Source organism: Alosa alosa, chromosome 10 (assembly GCF_017589495.1).
Source record: "Alosa alosa isolate M-15738 ecotype Scorff River chromosome 10, AALO_Geno_1.1, whole genome shotgun sequence".
NCBI classification, from domain to species: domain Eukaryota; kingdom Metazoa; phylum Chordata; class Actinopteri; order Clupeiformes; family Clupeidae; genus Alosa; species Alosa alosa.
Window position 1 is genome coordinate 1,956,219 of NC_063198.1, and position 24,950 is coordinate 1,981,168.

Genomic DNA, 24,950 nt, shown 5'->3' on the forward strand with positions numbered 1-24,950 from the left:
AGCATAGGGAGAAACAGTACAGCACTGCATAACCGCATGCACCAAATCAAAGAAAACAACAAACAAAATAAACATGCAGGTTAAACAAAAAAAGACAACACACCAGGTATAGCGGGCGATAGGGCGCCCAAATCAAAGAAAACAACACAGAATAAACATGCAACTCAAACAAAAAGGACGGGACAACACAATCAGATAGCCGCCAAATCAAAGAAAACAACAACCAGACGTAGGCATGCAGGTGGAGCTATAGAGAGGGCAGTACACCACTGCGTAGCCCCATGCGTTGTAAACTACAAATAGTCCCCAACCAAACTAGGCACGCCGTTCAATCCCGACCGTATGAAAACGTCATCCACAAATCCACAGCACAACAGAACAGCAGCCTTTCCAAGGCGTGGAGGCACTTGGCTGTAATCCACTTCCCACACGACAAGTGGCGATGAATCCCCTCTCTGGGACCGCAGGTCATGAATTGAGCTTATGAGAGGCTTGGCTACGGCTAGCCGCAATCCGGAGAACAGATAGTTTAGTAGTGGACAGACGCACTTTAAAATACAGGGCGGTAAATTAATTAAACTAACCTACCTCCAGCTGATTCCCACCAAGCACCCAGCGTCAGAGCTCGCTACAACAGCCTTGGCAGTGAATATGGACCACTCAAGCTGACTAGAAGACGTGGAGAGGGAAGTATTACATTCATGAAAGGCACAATGACCTACGACAGGGCTGAACGCCAAAATAACTTACCTTAATTAAAACACACTCGTCGGAGAAGTGGCTACACAAGCCAACTTGCCACCACACGCCACTGAGTAACAACGGGCACCCCGGAAGCAAAACAAAGACAGGAGAAAGTACCTCCCCGTGATATCCGCTAAGCTAAATATCCAAATAAGAGTCCGCCCTGCAATTAGGGTGATGGTAGCTCCACCAATCGCGCCCAGAGGAAATGGCACAGAAACTATTGTGGAGGTGTAAACCAATCTGCCACACATGCTACATAGAATGCCATTGCCAGGGGTTGCCAAGCAAATGCTGTAGGATACTGAAGGAAGGTGGAACAGAAGTTGCAGGAAAACAACATGAAGGAGGTGTGGGACGGCATGAAGACCATCACTGGCCTGAAGAAGAGCAGCAGCTCTGTTGAGGGGGACCTGGACAGGGCGAACCAGTTGAACCAATTCTACAACAGGTTTGACTGCCCTGCTCTAGCTCCAATGGCAGTGGTCGGTCCACCACCCCCTGCTGACTCAGACATTGCTCTTGTTTGCGTGCCTGCCCTACCCCTACCCCCACCTCCCAGTCTCTTCAGCTCTGCATCCCGGTGACACCCAACGGCCTAAGCCACCATCACCTCATGCCCTGCCCCCACCTGACGCATCCTTGCCTGTGCCCGTTGAGGTGTCCATGACTCTGGCAGCCTTGACAGGGACATAAAGGAGGTGGTCATTCCCCAGACCCCCACACCCCCTCAATACCAGTGCAACACTCACCTCCACCATCACAGGCTATCGTACCCCCACCATCACTGGATATTGCACCCCTCCCCCACATGGCGATCACAAACAATGAGGTGACAACGACTTCAGTCAACAGCAATCAGACACACAGATCCCAGATGCACCCCTCCCCCTCCCCACACCCCCCATCATCACATCACAGCAGATCAAGTAAGAGTTCAACTAAAGAAACTTTAGCCCAACCCAAGAAGGCAGTACAGAATACTAGACATTACAATACAAATAACAGATCTTGCATAAATATGCAAACTATGTAGGCCTACTGTACATATATAGAAACAGACGGAGATGCTGTGGAGAGAGTGAGCAGCACAAAATTTCTGGGGGTGCACATCAGCGACGACCTCTCCTGGACCACCAACACAGCATCACTGGCGAAGAAAGCCCAGCAGCCTCTACTTTTAAGCAAATTGAAGAAGGCAAGTGCCACGCCTCCGGCCATGACTACATTCTACAGAGGGACCATCGAGAGCATTGTCTCCAGCAGCATCACAGTGTGGGGCGGAAGCTGCACAGATCAGAACAGGAAGACCCTCCAGCGCACTGTTAACACAGCTAAGAGGATCATTGGAGCACCACTCCCCTCCCTGCAGGACATTTACACCACCCGCCTCACCCGCAAAGCACTAATGATTGTCAAGGATACAACCCACCCTGCACACGAACTGTTCAGCCTCCTGCCCTCTGGAAAGCGGTACAGGAGCCTCGGCCCCAGCACCACCAGACTGGCAAGTAGCTTCATCCACCAAGCAATCAGGATGCTGAACACTACCCACTCTCCCATCACTGACAGCCCCCCACCCACCAGCCAGCAAGGAACCCAGGGAAACTAGGATCCTGTCTACCCTAACCCCCCTCCCCCCCAACACCGCCCTGTGGAACTGCACTGTGACTGCGCAGCCTAACGTGTTGCTGCTTCACATCAAGCCTGATATACTTGAAATTACTGCATACTGCATATCAATGTAAATATACAGGTCACACAAGCACAAGTTTAAACTTCATGTAACTGTTAAGACTATATAAATATACAACACAACTACCTCTATTTTTTTTTTTATATATATGTCCTATATTTCTATTTTGATACATACATGTTCTATATTTCAGTCTTGCACTTTAATTTAATGTTTATTGTCTATGGCTATGTCTATAGTATGTCTATGTCTGTATTTAAAGTATGTCTATGTCTGCATGGGAAAGTAAGAAACGAAATTTCAATTCTTTGTATGACCAGTGCATGTAAAGAAATTGACAATAAAAGCCGACTTGACTTGACTTGAAACAGAGCTGTACTACAATTCACATCAGTTAACATATTAACAGTAAACCTTTGTTGGATCTTGTTTGACTTGATAGGCAATTATAGGCTTGAAATTGAATTGGTCTGAAGTCTGATTAGTGAAATGATCAAAATATTATTTCATCTGTAAAAGTTAACTTCACATGGTATTTTGTTTATTTTAACAACAACAAAGGGAAAAGAATGCTACCGAATACAATGGAATGTTCTTTAAATATTTATATATATATTCTTTTTAGCATGATTGGGTGATTCCGGGGAGTTAAAGCAGAATTTGAGGTAGCATTGTTTTGACCCTACAGTAATTGCAAGTTTCCAGCAGCTTGTTGACCGGGTTGTCCACCCAGGTTGTGATCCTCAGACATCATAGATTTCATTTTTATATGACAACCTTTTACAGCAGCCCATGTCTGCTAAACCCCCTTTGCCCCCTGGGTATTATTGTATCTCAAGAACCACTTAAGCTACAGTTTTGAAATTTGGGAAGCTGTCACATGGTCTCCTGAAGTTTCATTTGGCTCACTCAACAAAATGGCTGTCAACAGCCAATCAGAATTTATCAGCTAACACAATTTTATGGCAATGTCATGTGATGTAAAAGTTGAATCTGACATGTTACTTCGATATTACATTCTTTAGATGTACACCACATTTTATGATATTATGTCAATAGAGGATGTTGCAATTGACATATTTCACTATCTCAAGACATACAGTGCATGCTGAATCATGCTGACATGCTGAATCACTTCTTTTCATGCACTTTTCGTGCAATTCTGTCCATAGGGGGCACTGCAACTGATACATTTCTCTGATCCCTATGATCACTTCTTCTGGATGTCTCTCGGGGTCCAAGTCCAGGCTAATGCAGGGCTGAACAATGCGGTCAACCAACACAACGCAAGTTACATTATTGCCATGACTGCCTCCCGACACCAGTCATGCTAATGAGAGATCTCTGTTCACTCACATACTGCTCTGGTACTGAAAATCTGAGCAGGGACGTGCACAGGGGGGTTGCTCAGGTTGCCCGGGCAACTGCCCGTATGCCCTTCTCAAGTCACATTGCCCTTCTGAGGGGAAAGGTACAGTGGATGCAGAATTTCACGTAGGCCTAGATAAAAAAACCCGCAAAGCCTCACTCACTTCCATTCGGGCACCGAAAGTGAAAGTCAGTAGGGGAAGGGCAAACTCTGTTTACGTGGCTGTAGCGCTGCACGCGACCGGTGTTACATGGTAACTGGCACCCATGTTAACTGGCTGCGTTGGTGACGTTTCACGAGTGATGACGTTTCTTTGACAGATGTGGCCGCTTGCAGATTTGTCACTTTCTGATGGAAACTGGAGACGAACAAATACAAATATGCATGACATATTTAAATGTCAAAATTGTCTGTAGTACGCTACATGCACTGGACCATGAATATGCCACCAAGAGATAGCTTGCAGACAAGCAGCCCGTTATCACATAGCCTAGGCTAGGCCTACTGTTTTTTTTGGTAGGCATTAGGCAAACTAAGCTAGGCTACATGTCTGCTGATAGTTAGTTTCTCACATTTAGTTTTAGCAAGAAGAATGAATGATGGATGGACCGTAACGGTTAAATGCCTAAATCCTATCACTATTTTGGGTAGGCTATTGTTTGAAGCCAAGATGCCCACTGAAAAGAGGCGGATTCAGGAGAGGGAGAGACAATTCAGGTAGGCAGCAAAGGGCAGCACATCACTGCAGGGTTGGCTAAGAAAAAGCCAACCAGCAGGTTGAGACAGAGACTTTGCACTCAGTAGTTAAGGTGATTGAGTGCTGTATTTCAGTGTTTTACTTCTTTGTGTATATATATTAATAAAGACCCTGTTATTCTCAGTCCTTCATATAGGCCTACATGGATTTCTATCAGGGTCGGACTGGGAACAAAATTCGGCCCTGGCAATTTTCTCCTGGACCGGCCCACCACTGGACCTACGACCCGCCACACCCCCCATTTTTTTTTTAAAATCCCCCCGCTGATTCCCCATAAATAACAAACACCCTGTAGCAAACTGCTGTAGCAACACTTCATAAACTGAACCCAAACATTAAAGGTCACATTCACTGAGAAACCGTTTAATACTATAGCTCACTCCAAGTTGCATATGCATGCTGCACGTGAAAATGATCTTCTACCCCCATTGCCCACATTAGCCCATGAAAGAAAATACACGGAAAAACAAGCGAATCAGAAAGAGCCCTTCCCAATGACGCCGAAGGGAAACTGACTATTCATGGCCTCGCCCACCTTGGCTTGTGACCGCCTACAGGAAGACTGGAAGATTTTGCGGCTAGGGGATTGTCTCTCTGCAGCTAGTAGGAGCTAACAGCAAGTTGCCAACATGGCGGAAAAAAATCGCGTGCCTGTTTTATTTCTGGCAATAACACATCAATGAGTTGAGGAAGAAATGGTTCGGATTTATCGTTGGAACACCACCACCGAAGTAGTGCAACATTAGTTCTGTGTTCCAATCATTTTGACCACACTCACTGCCATAGAAAGTGGTTTTGCATCGATGTTCTGAAAACCTGGTTCTGTACCGTCATGACGATCGACCACCAGCTCACAGGCTGTAAGTACAAACAAACTTTTCCACCTAACGTCTGTTACAAAATAGCATGTTCATATTCTTCACGTTAGCATGCATGAAAAGGGTACAAGCTAGGCTTAGGCTAGCCAGGAAGCTACACCAGGCACGTAACTGAAGTGTTCTGTTCGCGACATGTAAAATCAGAGAATGCCTAATAGGAAGGGCTCTGGTAAAATCCATTAGAGGAATGGTCTATTTTTCCCGAGCGAAAGCCTACAGGCCACTAACACGCCAGGTGTAGCTACTTCCATTGATTAGGCCTATTGGAAGCTAATTGTTGCAGTACATAACGCGAACAGAATGCTTCAGTTACGTGCCTGGTGTAGCTACACTCATAAGAAACTGACCACACTACCCAGAGATTTAGCTTGTTGAACCTATAATCTTCTAACCTAAGCGTTAAACCACAAATAATAATATTAGCAACAATATTTTATGCTCAACTAAGTACGGGTATTGTTCTAGTCTAAACAGGGAAAATCAAAAACACAATACCCCTGCACTATTAGGCTAAGTTGCTATCACTAGAGCTCAGGCACACTTCAGTCTAATTTATGTCTTGCCATTATTACATTGACATACAATGATGTTTTGTTTGATTACTTGCTGTTTACTTAGTGTTTTGTATGTCTTCCAGAGCACATCCTCATGTCAGGCTACACAGCTTTCTAGCCTACATTAGGTCATCACGTTAGAAGCAAAGGTTTGTGATCTAACTTTTATTGTTGTGCTAGTTAGTTTCTAGAAGTCTTTTTCTAGTAGGCTAATACAGGTTCTTATGTGCTCGTCAATGTTTTTGGAAAGTCAATTCATGGGTTTCTTCAGGTCATTTTTTTCACAGGTATAAAAATCAAGCACCTCGATTATGAATGCAGACTGCATGGTGCTTGATTAATACACCTGTGTAAATGGACCTGATGAAACCATGAATTGCATATAACAGATAGAATTGATATTACCGAATGTCTTCTTGTGGGTGTGCTACTTAGTACATCATACACCTTACCACAGTCACTAAAATATTTTGTTTCCATTGTGCCAGTACAGTTTTGTGAGATAGTGAATGTCCTGTGTACTATTAGTATCTTGTAACTTGACAGTAATACACATTTATTTACTTTAGGTACCCAAACAGAATACTTCATGAAAAGTATGAGTATTGATACAAGCACTTCGGATACACCATGGGCATGGGGGCCTGCTACCTCTACTGCCATCAAGCCTGTTCATCTAAGGCCAGCTAGAAGACCTCGGGTTGATCAAGAGGAGGAGGAGGATGAAAGCGACATCTCCATAATAACACCTGATGGCTCCACCTATGGCCCAGCGCCAATCAAGCAGCAATGTAATAAAATCATCACAGCCAACGAATGTGTTTTGCGTGTTGTCCCTTCGGATCCCCAGGACAATACAAGCCGAAACAACAACTCAGACCTTTTTCCCTAAATAATCCCAGCACCATCTTACAAAGGATCTGTAGGCCAGATGTCTGCATCGTCTGGCAAAAAGAGGACATTGTTAATTCTGTGCATAGTTTGGATGTTCTTGTTTTGTGTTTGCATTATTTTAATAGACTGCAATATTACTATTTGTCAGTGTTTCACGGACCACCTAGCAAGAAAAAAAAAAACAGTAGACCTACTTCAACAGTATATTACACAATAGGCCTTCTAACTGAACCACCTTGCTTATTGTCTTTGCACCTTGCTTATGGTGTCAGAGGATTCATATGATTTAAACTGGCATAGGTTACATCAGTGTTGCAGAACTGTTTGGATTTACATACAAGTTGGTTCAATATTGCAAACAACTCATCTATTATATTTTACCACATCTACTTGTGGAACACTTGAGATAGCTTGCGGACCACACTTTGATTACCACTGCTGTATGTAAATATAATAAAGTTGTTTATAGAAAATGTACCTGTTTTGTATATTTGCTTTAGGAGTTTCATCAGTTTTTGTCCCTTTTAAGCTAAAGGTTTATCTTACCTTTCATATCTTCTGTCTCACAGAGGGCCATAGTCGAATGTTTAGTGCATTTTGAAGGGAGTACATTATGCTAAGGCAGACTGGTTCTAATCCTGGGTACAGGGTCAGGGGTACTGGTGTTGCCCATTTTTCTAACCACATGAGCAATCCCCTTCTAAAAAAAAAGTAGTATAGGAATCTTATAGTATTTGGGACAAAATATTATAGTAATCTTATAGGAATAATTGGGACATACTGTAGAAGTACTACTAACTCTATAATATCCTGTAACCGCTATAGTTTTTCTATAGTAGTCTTATAGTACCTATAGTATGTCCAAATACTATAGTATTCCTATAAGATTACTGTAATATTTAGTCCCAAAATACTATAAGATTCCCTATAGTAGGCTACTTTTTCTGTCATACGTGACAGAAAACAACTTGAGTAGGCTAACCCTCTGCCAATGTCAGGCTATCAAAGCCATAGTTCTCATTACCAGAGAAGTCTTGCAGCACACATTCTCTGCTTCTGTAGGCATTCTGGTACAATTCCAGCAAAAATATAGCTCGGTAGGCGTGTTTGCATTTAGATCTATATATATATATTGGGCTATGACCAAGTGGTCTTTCAATGATAGTATCATGGAATTCAAACCATAACTATCTAGCTATTCGATAGCATTAGCAGGCTAGGTCAGTGGCTGAACTGCATTTAGGGTGCTTACCTGTGTTGTGAAAGTAAAATATCTACTAGGAAGATTGCAAAAGACTTTTGACTGTGTAAAGAAATAGGTCTTTATTTTAAAACGTTTCCAACTGTTTATTACTGAAAGCAAGATGACGATTGTCACAAACGCGTTTACCTCTTTTAGAGAATTTTAAGCTGACAGGCAATTGTTACCATTCTATTAAACCAACGTTCACCGACAAACGACCAGGAAGCGGTTCTTCTTCCTACTCGAATACTAGGATCAAACACATGAAGTTGTATCTCCAAGACATTTTGTGCAACAGTTTTGACTCGAAGTTTTAGCCAGGTTTTAGCACTGTAAAGTTGAATATGGAGCATAGCACAGGCAGAATCGGATGAGGACGCACTGGAGAAGCGTCACAGTACTGTTAGCCAATCAGAGGCGATGTCATTAGCATGTCATTAATATTCATGACTAGAGGCGAAATAAATCCAGTTCCTCCCCGCCCACCTTCCCCACCAAACTAGAACAGCATGAAACAGCCGAGGACAGCATTTTTTCACCAAAACCGGCTCACAGGGCATTCATCAACACTACAGACCACTGCAAAATTAATGAAAAAACGATGAGATGAGACCTTTAAACATTTATATTTGAGATCTAATCACAATAACACGGGGGTCCGGGGGTGTCTCTCCGGGATTTTTTTTTTAAATTCTGGTTGCTAATCACACCATTTTAAAGTGATTTGAGAGGGACAGGATTCAGGGATAGGCAAGACAGATTCTGTCTGTCTCACGTCATGTTACCCCATGCATAAAACCACATGTCACTGCTTGACTAAATGAAAAATATAGGCTACCCAGATAGCAATTTCCTTTGGGCCGGATCCGCATGAAAGCCATTAGATCCGCCTGTAGCGGACATACGGTATCTGACTGTGGGCCAGGTCTGCTCCTGATACAGGTTTCAGCTCTGCTAGCAATGCTGTTTTATCACCGGTTTACAGATTTGTCCCAGGTCCAATTTCCGCAACTCAACTGGAAGTCAGGAGATGCGTTTAAAATACAAAACACCGATTTGGCCCAAACCTGTGATAATGGATATGAGCGAAGGACCATTTTTTCACAGCAGACCCAGGTGGTAATGATATTAATTAAGGTGCTGATTCTGCTAAATTGACCTTTCCCTACTTCATTGTCAACTGGCTGCTAAAGAAAAAATTTTTTTGGAATGGCACAAATTTAGAAACCATGGGGGTGCACTATGTTCCATGGCCACTTCATTTCTACAGTAAGGCTGGAAAAGAAGATATAGTTGGCTCAATATTGATCATATGCTCGTTTCATTATTTTTATTATTACCTAGCAGTGGTAAAGGTAGTCAATTGTTGTTTGTGTCAGATCAAACAGTGCTATGAGACAACCCCATATTCTTGCCAATGCATGCAGAAGTCCAAGCAGCGTTAATCAAGGATCTTTGGTTTTGCTCACTGTCAATCTTTTTGACATGATTTGCCAGCCTGGACTAGGACAGCCCAACTTTTCAAGGTAGGCTCTGCTTTTCTGCTTTTTTTATCTCTGTTGGTTTATTCAGAGACAACAATAAGCAAACGAAGCGCATTGATAACTTTACTGTAAGGTTATACTATTATTTTCCAGCAATATAGGCTAGGCTACTAGCTTTAGCTTGAGCAAAACAGCCATCACAATAACTAGCCTATTTTGGTAACAGCTAACGCCAACAGGATCACTGATGATAAAAAAAACGAGTGTAATTGTGACTTAACCTATTTTCAAAAAGGAATAAATGGCTCATGTTTATTTTTTTGTTGTTTCAGATTGACCATGGAGATGACTGAGGAAGACAGCCTGAATATCGATGGGAACAGTGGAATTGACACCACTTAAACTTTGTCTGGGATTGCACTTCTACAGCCAGGTTGTTGAATAAAAAAATAATAAGACACTTATGTGTAAAGTTTTTTAGCCCCCTTGTGTTTGTAGCCTAGCTTATGTTTATCAGTTGAGCTGTTGGGAAAACGTTACTTAACTTTAGCCTGGGTGAACCTATAACGAACCTGTTAGCAAATGTGTAGCAAACAGATTTTTTCAGGATAATTAGCCCTAATTACCAATCACATTTCATGTCAAATAAAGCCGGTTGATGTCTGATAAAACGGATCCGCACCACACACAAATAAGCGGACCCGTATTGCATATGATAAACAGATCTGGAACACGCCAGTAACACAGACTACCATACGAACTGGGCCAGTCTTCTTCTTTATTGGTACCAGATCCGCCAAACGGATCCAGACCAATTTTGGACCGATGTGCGTTTGGGCCTGGATCAGGTCCATTATGCAGATCCGTGCCGGACGTTGTGGTAGGTGTGGCCCAGTTCCGTCCCAGTGTATGTTTGCTATCTGGGTACTGAACATGGACATTGTCATAGTTGACAGAAATTACGTTTTGTGCCAACATGTTGTAGAAACACAACCACAGCCTTAATTTGGTGCAAATCTCCTTTACTTTGGTTATAGTCCGCGATTCACATTAACTGTAGGCTATCACCACAAGTGTATAGCCTACTAAACTTTTTGCCCAAGTTTGTGTGCCGTCATCACGTTTTGCAATATTAGGCTACCTTCGTTACTAACCTACCAGTTGATGGCCTAGTATACTTTTTACCTGCCTTTTTACCTGCATCGACTCGCGAATCACGATTGATTGTGCATCTAATGTGGAGAGACTTCCACTTTTTTTCTAAGTTTCACTGTCGTTGTGAGCTAAAATGCTAGGCCTACTACAGTATGGGAAAAACTTTGAAGTTCCTTTTGAGTAGGATCAGCTCCAAAAATGAATGGATTTTCTTTAACCTGTGCTATACTTTTCCACCAAGTTGTGCGGAAATTGTAGACTACCCATAGTTTTTTTTATGTTGACAGAACCGCACTACAGTAGCCTACATGGTGCAGTAAATGGAAGCTCTCGGTAGCGCGTGCAACTAACGTCTATAAAAACAATATATTTATGGAATAAAACCTCTGGTTGCTGTTTACGGTTAAACTGTGATGATGTGAACACCAGCCAGCGGAGGGCACCTACTAGGCTACCATGCACTCGTAGGCTATTCCCCACAAACCTAGCGGCTGCTTGGACAAATCCACTTGAGGGGTGGGGCAGGGGGGTGCGATCGTAACACACACTGAACCTGTCATGAAGAGGCCAAAATGATTGGCCTGTCACCCACCAAGCCAAATGGATGCAACTGCATTTATAGGCTAGGCCTATGCCTACATGACGGGCCGCAAATAGGCTAAATAACTTTAAAAAAAAAAAAAAAAAAAATCCCGGAGGTCACTGGCCCACATGTGGACCGGCTCACCGGGCATTTGCCCGGTTGTACAGTTTTTCAGGTCAGAGCAACTGCCCCTCAAAATTCCTGTGCACGTCCCTGAATCTGAGCCTCCACTGTTAAAGTTTATTCAGAAGACATGTGACCCGATTTGATTTTAGATTTTAGATTTAGATTTTGGTATCAATGGCAAGAGTACACAATAATCTTTCAAATGATACCCTGGTCAAAGTCATATATTGAATTGTTGTCAAGATACAGCTTTCAGAATTATGGCCTGAATAATTTTTCCAATTGAAAAACTGAGAAAACCACGTTTGATGTTACAGGTTACAGGACAGACTGAACGGAACATTCTATTTTTCCCACACTTAATGCCCATTTGGCACAAAAATAAACATTATTTAATTTGCAAATCAGATACGGTAAACCCTAGTTAGTCACTTTTCAATAACTATCCTTAAATGCAGATCACTCTATATGTTAATTTTCAACCCTTTCTTTTACATCCAGTTTGCAACCAGTAGATCTTGGATTCTGATATTATCCACATTTTATTAATCCTTTATAACCATTAGGTAAACTTTGCTGCAGCCTTTAGTTACTTCACTTGCTGTTTAGCATCTCTGCAAAACCGTTGGTGGTAGAATAGCTCAACATTTATGAGGATTCATTCAGGGTGTTATTATAAGTAAAGGTTCAGCCAAGTCTTTGGCATAATGGTCTGTTTTGTTAGACTATATAATTTAAGGGTGGTCCCCAAAGATAATTTGGGTATGGGAAAGTAGCAATCACACTGTTTTGGAATAAAACAAACAGACTGAGACCCCCTGGAGGAGCTGACCTGGCCCCTAGTCTCGGCTCCTTTCCAGTTGAACTCTAGAGCGGTTTGTTTACAGTGAGAAAGCAATTGGGCCGGTGTTACGGATCGCCTTGTGTGGCATGTTAACTGGGGATAGGAAATTAGCATGTCATCACGAGCAGTTCGTTTTTACATTATTTACTACTTATTATTTATGTGACTCTGATTCGACAAATAGTCAATCATACTACTACACCTACTTCTGGGCAATAAAAAAGTCTGCACAAACATATGGTCTTGACGTGTCCATAATAAAAAGACAAAATCTAACGTTATTTCTATGACTACTTGAAGACCACAGAACCAGTTGCTCCACATATCCAAGTTCTCATGTTAACTTGGGAGAGTGAGTAGCCTGATAAGCAAAGGGGGAGTTGTGTATATATATATTTACTAATGTGAGACACTGGGCTATTTGACTCTCGTGTATGAAATTATGAGCAACATTATCTAGGATTAAAAAAAAAGCATTAAACCCGAATAACATTCTTTAACATAACGTTAGCCTGAAAGGCACTCTAAGCGATGACCAATCAAATCATCTGGACGGGCTTTATACGATAATGGACAGATGAGCAATGGTGCTTAGTGTGGGTACACGATCTGTGTTGCCTGCACGATCCGACATGCGCATGTGCAGATGATAATCCTGTTTTACGACGATTTACCACATTGCACAGTCTGTTCCATGCTTGCGCACCGAGGGAAGTGTGAAGAAAGCTGAAGGTTTGCAGTGACAGAAAGACCCAGACTTCATTCCAAATGTAACCAAAATGGTGTATGTTCATGTAACATGTAACAACTCCTTTATTATTTTGGATTGGCAACCATGTAAACACCTCGTAAGCTACATTTAAAAACATCACACAAAAATAACAATGCCGCCAAGGCGTAGTACACAGACGTCGATATGCAGTTATGCGCATATCGGATCGTGCAGACAGCACAGATCGCGTACTGACACTTAGTTCTCCATGTCATCTGAGCGCAGTTTGATTGATTTTGTTTACAACAGAAAGGCTGTTGCTAGAAAGCTAGACGTTTAGATGTCGATCTTTGCATCTGTGCTTTGGGTCTCTGATGCTTCTACAAACACTCCAGGTGTGAAACAAAACCGTGCCTTGAGTTTTTGTGGGTTAATTGAGAGAGGTTGATGTCAGAAACTATGCGCTTCTGTGAGCTACTATTGAGACGTTTCAATAGGGGACATTTGAATATAACTACACCCAGAGCCATGCAGGGTGCTGACTTCCCACCCCCATCTGAAAATTCCCACCAACTAGGCTAGGAACTTCCGTAACACTTTACTTGACAGTATCGACATAGGAGTGACATGACACTGTCATGAACACATGACACTGTCATGACATGAGCCCTAACCCTAACCTCTAACCCTAATATACACACACAGACCCACACACACACACATAAACTAATAGCTTTCAACTCTCTATTCTATTCTTCTCTTGCATCTACTTACCTTACCAGTATCTATACTTCACCTCCAACGCTGTATACAATTAATTACCCATACTTACCTGTATACTACACCCAACACTACACCCACAACAGACACCCTCACACTGGCCAACATGCATTCAACACGTCCTAACATTCCTACCCTTAGACAACCACCAGACCCAGCCACTAGACAATGTGCCAAGTTTTACTTCAAACTAATCCAGGTAATACACCACCAACACATAATAGACACCTCCATTTCTACACAAACCCTTCCGGTTGGTATAACTAGACAAGTTAAAATACTTACTGAGTTCATTAAGCCAGCCCTACCGACACCACACACCAGATCATTGGTACATAACCACACTACTACTTGGATGAATGGCACAATAGATATACTACACAAGCATTGCACAGCACAACTACATACACTTACACAACAGTTACAACCATTTAATCAAATTGCTTTTCACATAGCTAGTGGATGGGCCGATAAGAGGTACAGACATAGACTTTCCCCCAACACACTCCACCGAGCTCATAATCATGCTCAGTCCCTACCTTATGCCACACAACCCACCATGCAACCACCCACATTAGCCCCAACACCTCCAGACCCCTCAGATCTCACACACTTTCCACCACTAACACACACTACACCCAGCCCAGACATACCTGACCCTACACCAACAACACAACTATCACAAACACAACAGTCACCAACACACACTGCAACATCACCACTATACAACTTTCACCCATACACACCACTGCCCCAGATAGACAACGGTCACCTATATTGCCCTTAACAGCATCCACTAGAACAACCACTATTCAAGCAGAATTCCATCAGAGCCTGAATAGTCATCCAGAATCAAACACTCTCACCACAAACATACACTCTCCTTTCACTCATCCCACAAACAACCATTTAGTCATACACACTTCTGATGACATCTCCATTCTTCCCACAGAGTCGCCTGGGGGGGCTGAAACTGAACTGGAGCGGCCGCAGCCTAAGAGGGGGGTGATGAGCGGGGAAACTAATACCAACTGAATACATCCCTTGCTGAACCCTCCGCCTCTATATCTGTGGCTGCCTCCAGGGATGCGGCCCCCCCTCCGACTCTCACACTTACAGACATTGGTACACTCCAACAGACCCCCTCAAATACTGACCCTAACACCAACATAACTACGCACACACACCAACATCCTATCACCACTAGAAAGAGTAACACCACACGCCCCACACTACAACAATTTACACCCACTTACCACACATACACAAAAAAGAAATTGGATGATTGGACTATCACCCCCAAAAAACCAATCATGTTCCTGGGGGACTCCAACTTAAACAGGATTCCCCCATTCACAAACACAAAAATTCAAATTGATAGCTACCCGGGGGCCACCACTAACCATATGCTATGGCTTCTGGAACGGACCTCCCCCTCCACACATACACATACAATCATCTTATCCATCGGCATCTGCAATATTGACTTTGACCCAAAGCAAACTACAACTAAACAACTATTGCAGATACATAGACAGGCCACAATTGTCTTTTCTAATGCCACAATTCTCTTTGCCCTTCTCAACCACTCCCCCCATCTCACTTTGACACAAATCCGGAACATCAAACATATCAATGACTACATATCCAAACATTTACCACACATTCCACCCATACCACGTGAAAAGTTTTTCACCACTGATAACATCCACTGGACATCTACCACAGCTAGCTACATCTACAATCACTGGTGCACTCTTCTAAATTTACGGAAAACAACACCTTAACCCAGGCTACCACTCTCAACACACCCAACCTAGACACACTCTCTACTGATTCACTTATACTGAATCTTTCCAAGACATTCACACTCACACAACCACAATCCTCTCTGCTAGAAAAAGGTTTATCATTCATCCCACAACCCACCCACAGGAACCAGGAGGAACTTCGAAGGGACATCTACCAGTATCACCGTCGCCTCAAACTAATAGCTCACTTCAAAGAAAAAAACAATCATACACCTATTCCATTCACCTTCCCCTCCACCTGGGAACCACATCCTTCCCAGGTGGACAAAACCATACAACACCTTATTAAAATGGATTTTAAATCAGTCCATCACAATTTGAATCAGAGACCGCATATCACCGCATAACTTGACCATACAGGAAAAACATGCCATTTCACACATAAAGAACAACTCACTCATTATCCTAAAGCCCGCTGACAAAGGATCTAAAATTGTAATATTAGATACACACACATACCTTTTTGAAGCCCATAGACAGTTAAATAACTCCACCTATTACAAACGCATTCCACAGTCCATCCAAACTACAACACAAAAGAAAGTAAGAGAATTAGTCAACACCCTTCACCTAAAACATTATATTACACGTAAACAAAGGGATTTCCTGTATGGTCCAGATCACCCCCGTCCACGCCAGTTCTATCTTCTTCCAAAGATCCATAAACCACCCGACACCTGGACTGTTCCCTTTGAGGTTCCTCCTGGTAGACCAATAGTATCAGATTGTTCAAGCAGTACAACATCTCCATGTACATTGATCACTTCATTAACCCCTTGTCCACCCGTCACCCCAGCTATCTTAGAGACACTTATGATTTCATACATAAGATCAGGCCCATGGCAGTTCCTCACAATACTCACCTGTTTACAATAGATGTGGACAGTTTATACACAAACATTGACACAGTCACAGGCCTCATAGCTCTCAAGAACATCTTTTCTACCTACCCGGATCCCTCAAGACCAGACAACATCCTACTACAGCTCATAGAACTCTGTCTTACTCACAATGATTTCGACTTTGACAATAAAACGTACCTCCAGATTCACGGAACTGCCATGGGCCAGAGATTTGCACCATCTTACGCGAACATATACATGAGCGAGTGGGAGCAAGCAGCCCTGACCAAATGTCCATTTCAACCACTTTTTTATTTCCGGTTCTTAGATGATATTATAGGTGCTTGGTCACATCCTCTGCCATTATTCTATGACATTCTCAATACACATCACCCTTCAATAAAACTCAAAGCCACTATTCACCCCCACTCAGTGAACTTTCTGGACACCACGGTCTTCCTCACTCCTATTTCCCCTTCACAGAAGAGAATTAACACAAAGGTTTACTTTAAACCCACAGATTCACATGCCTTACTCCATAAACATAGTTATCATCCCAAGCATACCTTCAAAGGAATAATCAAATCACAGATTATCAGATTTCATAGAATATGTACTTACCTTGCAGATTTCCATGAAGCCACCTCTGTCCTCTTCTCAGCTCTCCGGTCTCAAGAATATTCCAAACGCCCTCTGTGAAAAAATAAAATGAAACATTGGCTGGCCTTGCTCCCACTCGCACACACACACTGCCTCACACACATCACAAACATCCATTTTGACACTTTCATCACCCAGTTTTTCTCTCTTGACTCACCCAATCTCTACTACTCACTTGTCACCTACTCCCAACCTGTTCCCCCTCCCTAATCTTCTCCCTCCTTCTTCTACCCATACCACCTGTCCTGCCCCCACCTCCAATCCCCACCCCATATCTCATACCCAATCCCCTTCTTCTAGTCCTTCCAGGGCCGGCCCGAGGCATAAGCGAACTAAGCGGCTGCTTGGGGCCCCCTGGCCACCAGGGGGCCCCCAATCGAGTTTCTTTCTTTTTTTTTTACATAATAAATAACGTAAACAAGTGACATCAATGAATGAATAAATGAAACAATTAATAAAAATTCTGATTTCATGATCAATATGCCTGCCTACCTCTACTGTGTCTGCCAGCCTTTGAGTCACGCGCATAAACTAGACACCTCGGGTGCATAGACAATTCGTGCAGACACTGCATCAAGTTAAAAAATCGGAAGAGACGGTAATGTTAAGAAAAGTCACAAAAAAGGACGTATCCCTCTGGTGCCGAAAACAGTAAGAAGAAAATGACAGAGGAGGAGAAAAACGAGCAAGATACAGGTATGTTTGCATGATTATTTACAGTATGTTTTGTGCTTGAGGCAGCTAGCTAGCTGTCATGATCTAATATAAGCCATCACCAGAGCTAAATCCCCGCCATCAACAGAGACATGTCTCCCATTAATATATATTTATCTAGGTGTATTTCAGATGTCAAGGATATTGGGATTGTTTTGGATGTTTAATCAAGCATGTACCCTAGCCACAGATGGGCTTATGTTGTAAATTAAAGTTAGCTATCGATAGCTGACTGAAGTGGACATTAGCACTACAGTAGCTACATGAAAACGTACTGTAGCTGAAGGCAAATTTACCACAGAGGGATTGTTTCTGATTTCGCATCTGAAAGTGTTGATAGTTTATTACTGTTCTATAATATGTGCCATAGTGGTAAGTCTGATAGCAACAGCAGGCTAAGCCCAGGCTCCCAGTCCCAACCCCAACCCACTGACTAGCGTGACTCTGGCCATCGGTAACGTTCCAGCTTCATAGGCAAAGATGGAACAGTATGTGCGCTCTGCTCTAAGATCTTTGGAGAGAGATGGTAGTGTTTGAGAAAATATACCATGTTGGGTGGGGAGACTTCTGTGATGAAAATAGACTTACATTTGATTAAGATAGTGGCAAGTGATGTAGCGGTGCTACCCTATTATTTAGGCTGCAGTAGATCACCATGTTAAGCGTTCACCATACTGCAATTAAGTATACTTTTGATTATGCCTCATTTGCCAATAGATTATGAATTGTTACATGTGGAATTGCTTGTTGATGAGTGTAAGTAATGATAGCAAAATAAACTCATTCTGCTCGATCAAATATGTTTATTATGCAATATATATATATTTTTTTTCAGAGACACTGTTGAAATACTTTGGAGCACATCTCTATCTCTACCTAACTCTACCTCATCAAGTGTCTGCCTCCATGGCTGATGACACAGAAGGTGAGGTTTTCTTGATGGCAAATGGTTACATACTGTAGCCTGTTAATATGACATGACACATTTAACATAGTTTTTGTTTTATTTATTTATGTATTTGTTTTATCATTGCAGGTTCGTCCACTGCAGAGTTGCAGATACCTGAAAGCCAGGAACGAAGTAGGAATAAGTATCTATTTTTTGGGACATTTTATTTTTGATTATTAATGTTTGTCTATTTTGGTTTTATTTTGTAGTTGAAGATTGCTCATTTAATGCACATTTGCGGATCTGTTCTGCAAATCTGTTGAAAAACAAGTAATTAAACGGATGTACTTGTTTACAACAAACACAAATGCTGTTGTATTTTGTTATTTGTCAATTCAACTTCAGTAAACCACCCTTAGTGCTTCACTTTGAATATGAATGTTTTAAATAAATCTGTAAATAATAAATAAATTAGTACCCTCTAAGATTAAAAGGTGACAAGGTTGGTGTAAATAACAACTAATACATTGGTTTACCAAGCACATGGGGCCAGAAGTCTAGAGCGGAGCCCCAAAACATTTTTGGCATGAGAGCAAGGATGGATTACTGAATGAGCCTACCGAGTCCTTATGCATCTGTGTCCAGGGGGACAGTAGTTCATAATCAGTCACTGTATTAATACATAACCTCACTGTATTCATTTATAATATGACATTATAGTGTGAAGTTGTCAATTATCGCCAAGCACAGGTGACTCTGCGTTGTGGGAGGGAGCCCCCAAATCAAATTCTGCTTAGGGCCCCCAAAAGGCTCGGGCCGGCACTGAGTCCTTCTATTGGGCCCCCTAAACCTAACTCTAGTGACACTTCCCCATTTGGGCCCCCTAACCCAAACTCTAATCCTAACCTTAACCCCAATCCTAATCCAAACCCTTTTTCTAACCCTCACCCCAATCCTGGACCCCTTAACCCAAACCTGAACCCTAATCCTAACCCCTACCTAAACCCAAACTCTAACCTTAACCCTTACCCTAACCTTAACCCTTACCCTAACCCACCCATGCCCCCTTTGCCTGTACCCTCTCTAGCTACCCCAGCTAAGATCATCCCTATAGTGTCCACCTACTCTACCCATACACTACATCTTCATTCACAACTCAAAAAACACTTCAATAAACTTCAAACACAATACCCTCACTTCTCACAGTACACACCCATTTCTGCCTACAGGAAGAACAGGAATCTTAAAGATCTCCTTGTTCGTTCCACCTTCACTAGAGCACACCCACCTCCCACCCCCAGAGAAGCAGTACATTTCACTACATTCCAATTTATCACTAACATTCATACTCACCTCTCAGCCCCTACAACATCCTTGCACCCGGACAGCTCTAACCTGGTTTATGCTATTACATGTTCACACACACATTGCCATCTCATTTACATTGGTGAAACAGGACAGACACTGCGGACAAGACTCAAGCAACACCTCAACAACATACAGAAAAACACTTCCAATACTCACCTGGTCACACACTTTCAAATACATAACACAACCCAGGCTGGACCTCAAAACAGAGAAAAAGGGCAGAAAGAAAATGGATATTAAAATTGAAAACAATTAGTCCCAACGGTTTAAATGAGAAACTAAATTAACAATTGATTGTGGAGTTTTTAATAAAGTGATTTAAATGTATGAGTCCATGGTTTTTTTTTAACTTGTTTTCTGTTTCCTACTTAATGTCAGGATATAGCACTTTTTTAGTCTTTGGTGTCCTTGTGTATTCTTTATAGTACTGGTAGTTATTTCCTTCTTTCTCTATGTGTGTTTTATCTATTTTGAGTGTCTTTTATCACTTTATATACTTGTTCTATTTATATTGCACATTTGCACATTTGCACTTTAGCACTTTTGATGACCACACAATTTTAGCACTTTTTTTACCTGTACTATGGATTTTACCCAGTAGGCACTTTTAGACTATTTTAGAACCCTGATATTAAGTATTTTTAGGCAATTTTTACCTTAATGAACTTTTTTTCAAAATATTAATATTTTAACTAGTTATTACCTATTTATTTCCATTTCCATTTTAGATAACTTCCTTAAATATAGTTAATGTAGGATGAGACCATGGAATTTTATAATACATTTTAACATGCTTTTACATATAGGAGAAGCTAAAGGGTATGGTACCAATAGGCCAGTGCACAGAAAGAACATCAGACCACTTTTAAACCTTATTCTTCCCTTACCTAACTCTATCCCTAACCCTAAACCTAACCCTGACCCTAACTTGTTATGACAAAAACCAAATGTCACTTTGTAAAGGAAGCGTTATGTCATAAACGTTTTATGACACGTTCATGACAGTGTCATGTCACTCTTACAGTACTGTCAAGTAAAGTGTAACTGGAACTTCCTGTTGAAGATCTTCCATTTTGGTCCTATCCAACCAGCACCATGCAAAAGAGTATCAACTATTTTTTTTTGTAGTACACAAAATATCCAAATGTCTTTTACGCACCTATCATCCGTATTTCAAGTATACAAACAGAAACTCTCCAGGACACGTCTCGTTCTTGTTGTCATATTTAAGCAATATGACACGAGTGGGGTTGGTAAACGATATCCCCGCAGCTGTAATTTGGCCGTAGGTACGAGGCTGAAGGCTAGCCTATGCTGGAAGCGACCCAGGCCACCCGGTAATAGGCAGCGAATTTCGCAAATGCTTTAAACTCTGGAATAGGCTACATCACCTCTACTGGGCTTATATACCGACCCAAATAAAGTTTTACCCATTATCATTTAACATTGTTAGACCATGTTGCATCATACTGTACATGCAGGTGTCTGAATTGATTCTGCTATGGTTATTGTATTTAACAGACGTTTTGGCTAAACTCCGTTTAGTAGTTAGTAGTCTACTTTACTACGGACATTGCATTTTATCACTGGCAGTTGGACGCTCTCTGATGGAGAATCCTCCATCGCTGTGTCACTGACTGACTCGTATTCCCTGGCTTTCATTTCAACCATGCTGTCCATTGATGCAAACATGGAATCAGTTCCGGAGTGTAGCGTGGCCAACAACAGCTCATTTGCATTTAAGTTTGTGGCCTACTGGTTAGGGCTTCGGGCTTGTAACCGAAGGGTTGCCGGTTCGATCCCCAACCAGTAGGAACGGCTGAAGTGCCCTTGAGCAAGGCACCTAACCCCTCACTGCTCCCCGAGCACCACTGTTGATGCAGGCAGCTCACTGCTCCGGATTAGTGTGTGCTTCACCTCACTGTGTGTTCACTGTGTGCTCTGTGTGTTCACTAATTCACAGATGGAATAAATGCAGAGACCAAATTCCTTGTATACGCAAGTATACTTGGCCGGGAAACCTGATTTACATTTACATTAAGGCAACAGGCCCCAGAAACAGCCTATTCTCAAAGGGACTGAAACTGACATGAATGGAGCTGCTGATAATGTGTAATCTGAGAGGAATTTTGCGCAAACAGCTTCAGGGACATGTTTTGTGCAACCCATAGGTCTATTTTGACGTGCTGAAAAAGAAGTATAATATGGGACCTTTAAGGCTGAGAAGAATGTTAAATAGAAGAGGGATGTTTTGTCTGTTCTCAGTAAAGGGTTTACAGGTTATTTCGTTGCTCTGATTGCAGGGATTAAAGCCAAAGAAAAATCATCTGACTGAAAATGTGTTCTACAGGCCGAAGTGAATGGACCGCAGCCCTGTATGCATACTTCAGATTACTACATGTAGTGGGTAGGGTGGTTGAGACAGGAGGCGCAGTTTGAAGGCTGTCCCACTGACGCTGATTATTTGGATCAGGTGGTACCAGTAGCGCTTCCTTTTAAATGTGGAGTGAGATGCGGACAGGAGAACAATAATGCGGTGTGCGTTGAAGAGTGAGCTTTGTGGAATAAGCTGTGCAAACAGGAGAACGTGAGTCTTTTCAGAAGGTTACGTCTATTGGTCTCTAACACTAAACTTGTTTCCATCGAGTAGCACTTAACACGGTTCATTGTTTGTTTGTAGCTCGGCCTGGTGTCTGTGCGTATGGTGACCAGTAAATGGTACACGCAGTTTCAAGTCTACTTTGCTCGCATAATAGCGAGTAGTGAATCCACACTGGTTTGCAGCAACGTAAGTTTACTTGCTCCCCTTTTCCTTCAGACGTAACAAGTAGTATTTTTAGCTCTGACCGTTTCCTGTCTTAATATTGTCTATGGGCAGAAGCAACGCTGATGCTGGCGAGTGTGCACAGCTATTAGTCATCCACACTGGTATAACTTTATTGGTTCGTCTAATTCATCTTGGCTGGTCTTAAAAACGTAAGTTCATTCAACTCCTTTTACGTAGCTAGTCTTTCAATCGGAGATTTAGTCCTGATTTAATTGTTACTACATTTAGTAATAGGAAGTAGTGCCGCAGTTTAAAAAGCGTAACCAGCTGACTGCAGCCATTTGAATAAGATATTGGCCTTCGTACAATTGACTTTGGCGTTTATGCTACGATGCTACCAAACGTAGCATTACAAACCATTTATGCTTTTTATTACAGGAGGATTGCCTTCGTCTGTCCAACAAGCCACTGTTTTTCCTGGAATTAACTATTTTGTTTTATTTCAATTAATGTATGTATGTGCCTCGGAAACCTACCACATCTGTTGAATGTTTACTGGGAACTTAGGTGGGCCTAGGGGGAAGCCTGCTGGTGGTAACCTGTTAGCTTAAATGTTTTGTTTGTTTCTTTGTTTGTTTGTCTGCCAGTCATTGTAATACGTGTTCGGCCTGGGAATGGTGCAATATTTCTTATGGGGACAGTGCTTCGTTTGCAGTGCTCACTAGTGTGAAGTGTGAAACGCCGTGTCTGTGTGTACGGCCCATTTGGTGTGAAGTGCCTCTTGCAGATTGGAGTGTTTTTAGATTGTGTATGTGAAGTATTTATTAATGTATTTGACTTTATACACTAACTCATCTGGAAGACCTATTCATTCGTTGTTATTTATTGTAGAATTTCACCCACTGTTGCCCATGTGGAACATTTGCTTGTCCTGATTGCCGATCAGTGTATTTATAGTGTCTGTCTAGTGTCTAATAAATGTATATTTTTGGATTACATCAGTTCCATTCCTCTTCCTTCATTGGACATAACCTGCCTAGATAGTTTGAGGGAGAGCTCTGTTTGGTGGCCTAGCTTAGCTATACAAATTGTGAGCTTGAGCACCCCCTGGGGGTCACATACAGGCTACCCTGTATGCATAGAGACTACTTCAGATTACTACAGGTTACCCTGTATGCAGAGACTACTTCAGATTAGGCTACTGAACATTCTTTAAAACAACATCATGATGACAACATAGCTTTTGTCTCTGAACGTGAAAAGTGTGCCAGCCCAGTTTAGGAGCAATTAATCAACTGCTTAGTTATTTAGCCTTTGCTATACTTATACAGTTGCCTTTGCTATACTGATAACAGGGTTCCTACACATTTTCCATTTCAAAATTCCATACTTTTTCCATACTCAAATTGTTGGATACTTTTCATTGGGGAAGTGCTGTGTTGGAAGGTGCACTCACATTTTTAGTTCTCTGTCAGCATAGCCTACATATGTTGGAGACTAGTGCACTGCTGGCAGAGGCCTCAGAAATCACCGTAAACAGTATTATTTGTTTGCAATAACAGTTTATCAGATAATGCAGTATCCATGTCTTGGTAACTTGGTAACATTGGTTACAAAATCAAAAAAGTCTACCAGTGTTTTAGCCAAAAATAGCAGAGCTATACGCAAACATACCAGTGCACAATGGTATAGGGCACGTGCATAGAACAGGGGTTCTCGATTTGGTACCAAGGTCCCCTTGTGGGAGAGATTTTTTTTCTGAGGACCCCCATTCAATTGTATCTTGATTAAGCTAGTAGGAATAGTAACAGTAGGAATGGTTCATTATGACCCGAGTGAAGTGAATAGTACTGTAGATGCAATAGTCTGGAAACACAAATATTTCTCCATACCCTTGTTTCTTTTTTCCATATTTATCCAGACCTGGAAATTAAATTCCATACTTTTCCAGGTTTTCCATACTCCGTAGGAACCCTGTGATAAAGTATACCTATTTGCTTCACCTTTTGCTGATCTAAATGGCTCAATCTGCTCATTCTTCATCAAATTAACTCGTTATGGCATGTCTATTTAAATGTCT

At 42.0% G+C, this 24,950-nt stretch overlaps 1 long non-coding RNA gene across 1 annotated transcript; it reads right to left on the bottom strand.

Moving 5' to 3' along the window:
- Positions 1-229: 229 nt before the first annotated feature.
- LOC125302439 lies at positions 230-840 on the bottom strand. Its single transcript, XR_007194904.1, has 3 exons — positions 751-840; positions 589-669; positions 230-502 (listed from the first exon to the last, which is right to left on the bottom strand). It is a non-coding gene; the product is annotated as an uncharacterized LOC125302439 (long non-coding RNA).
- Between the last annotated feature and the right edge of the window lie 24,110 nt (positions 841-24,950).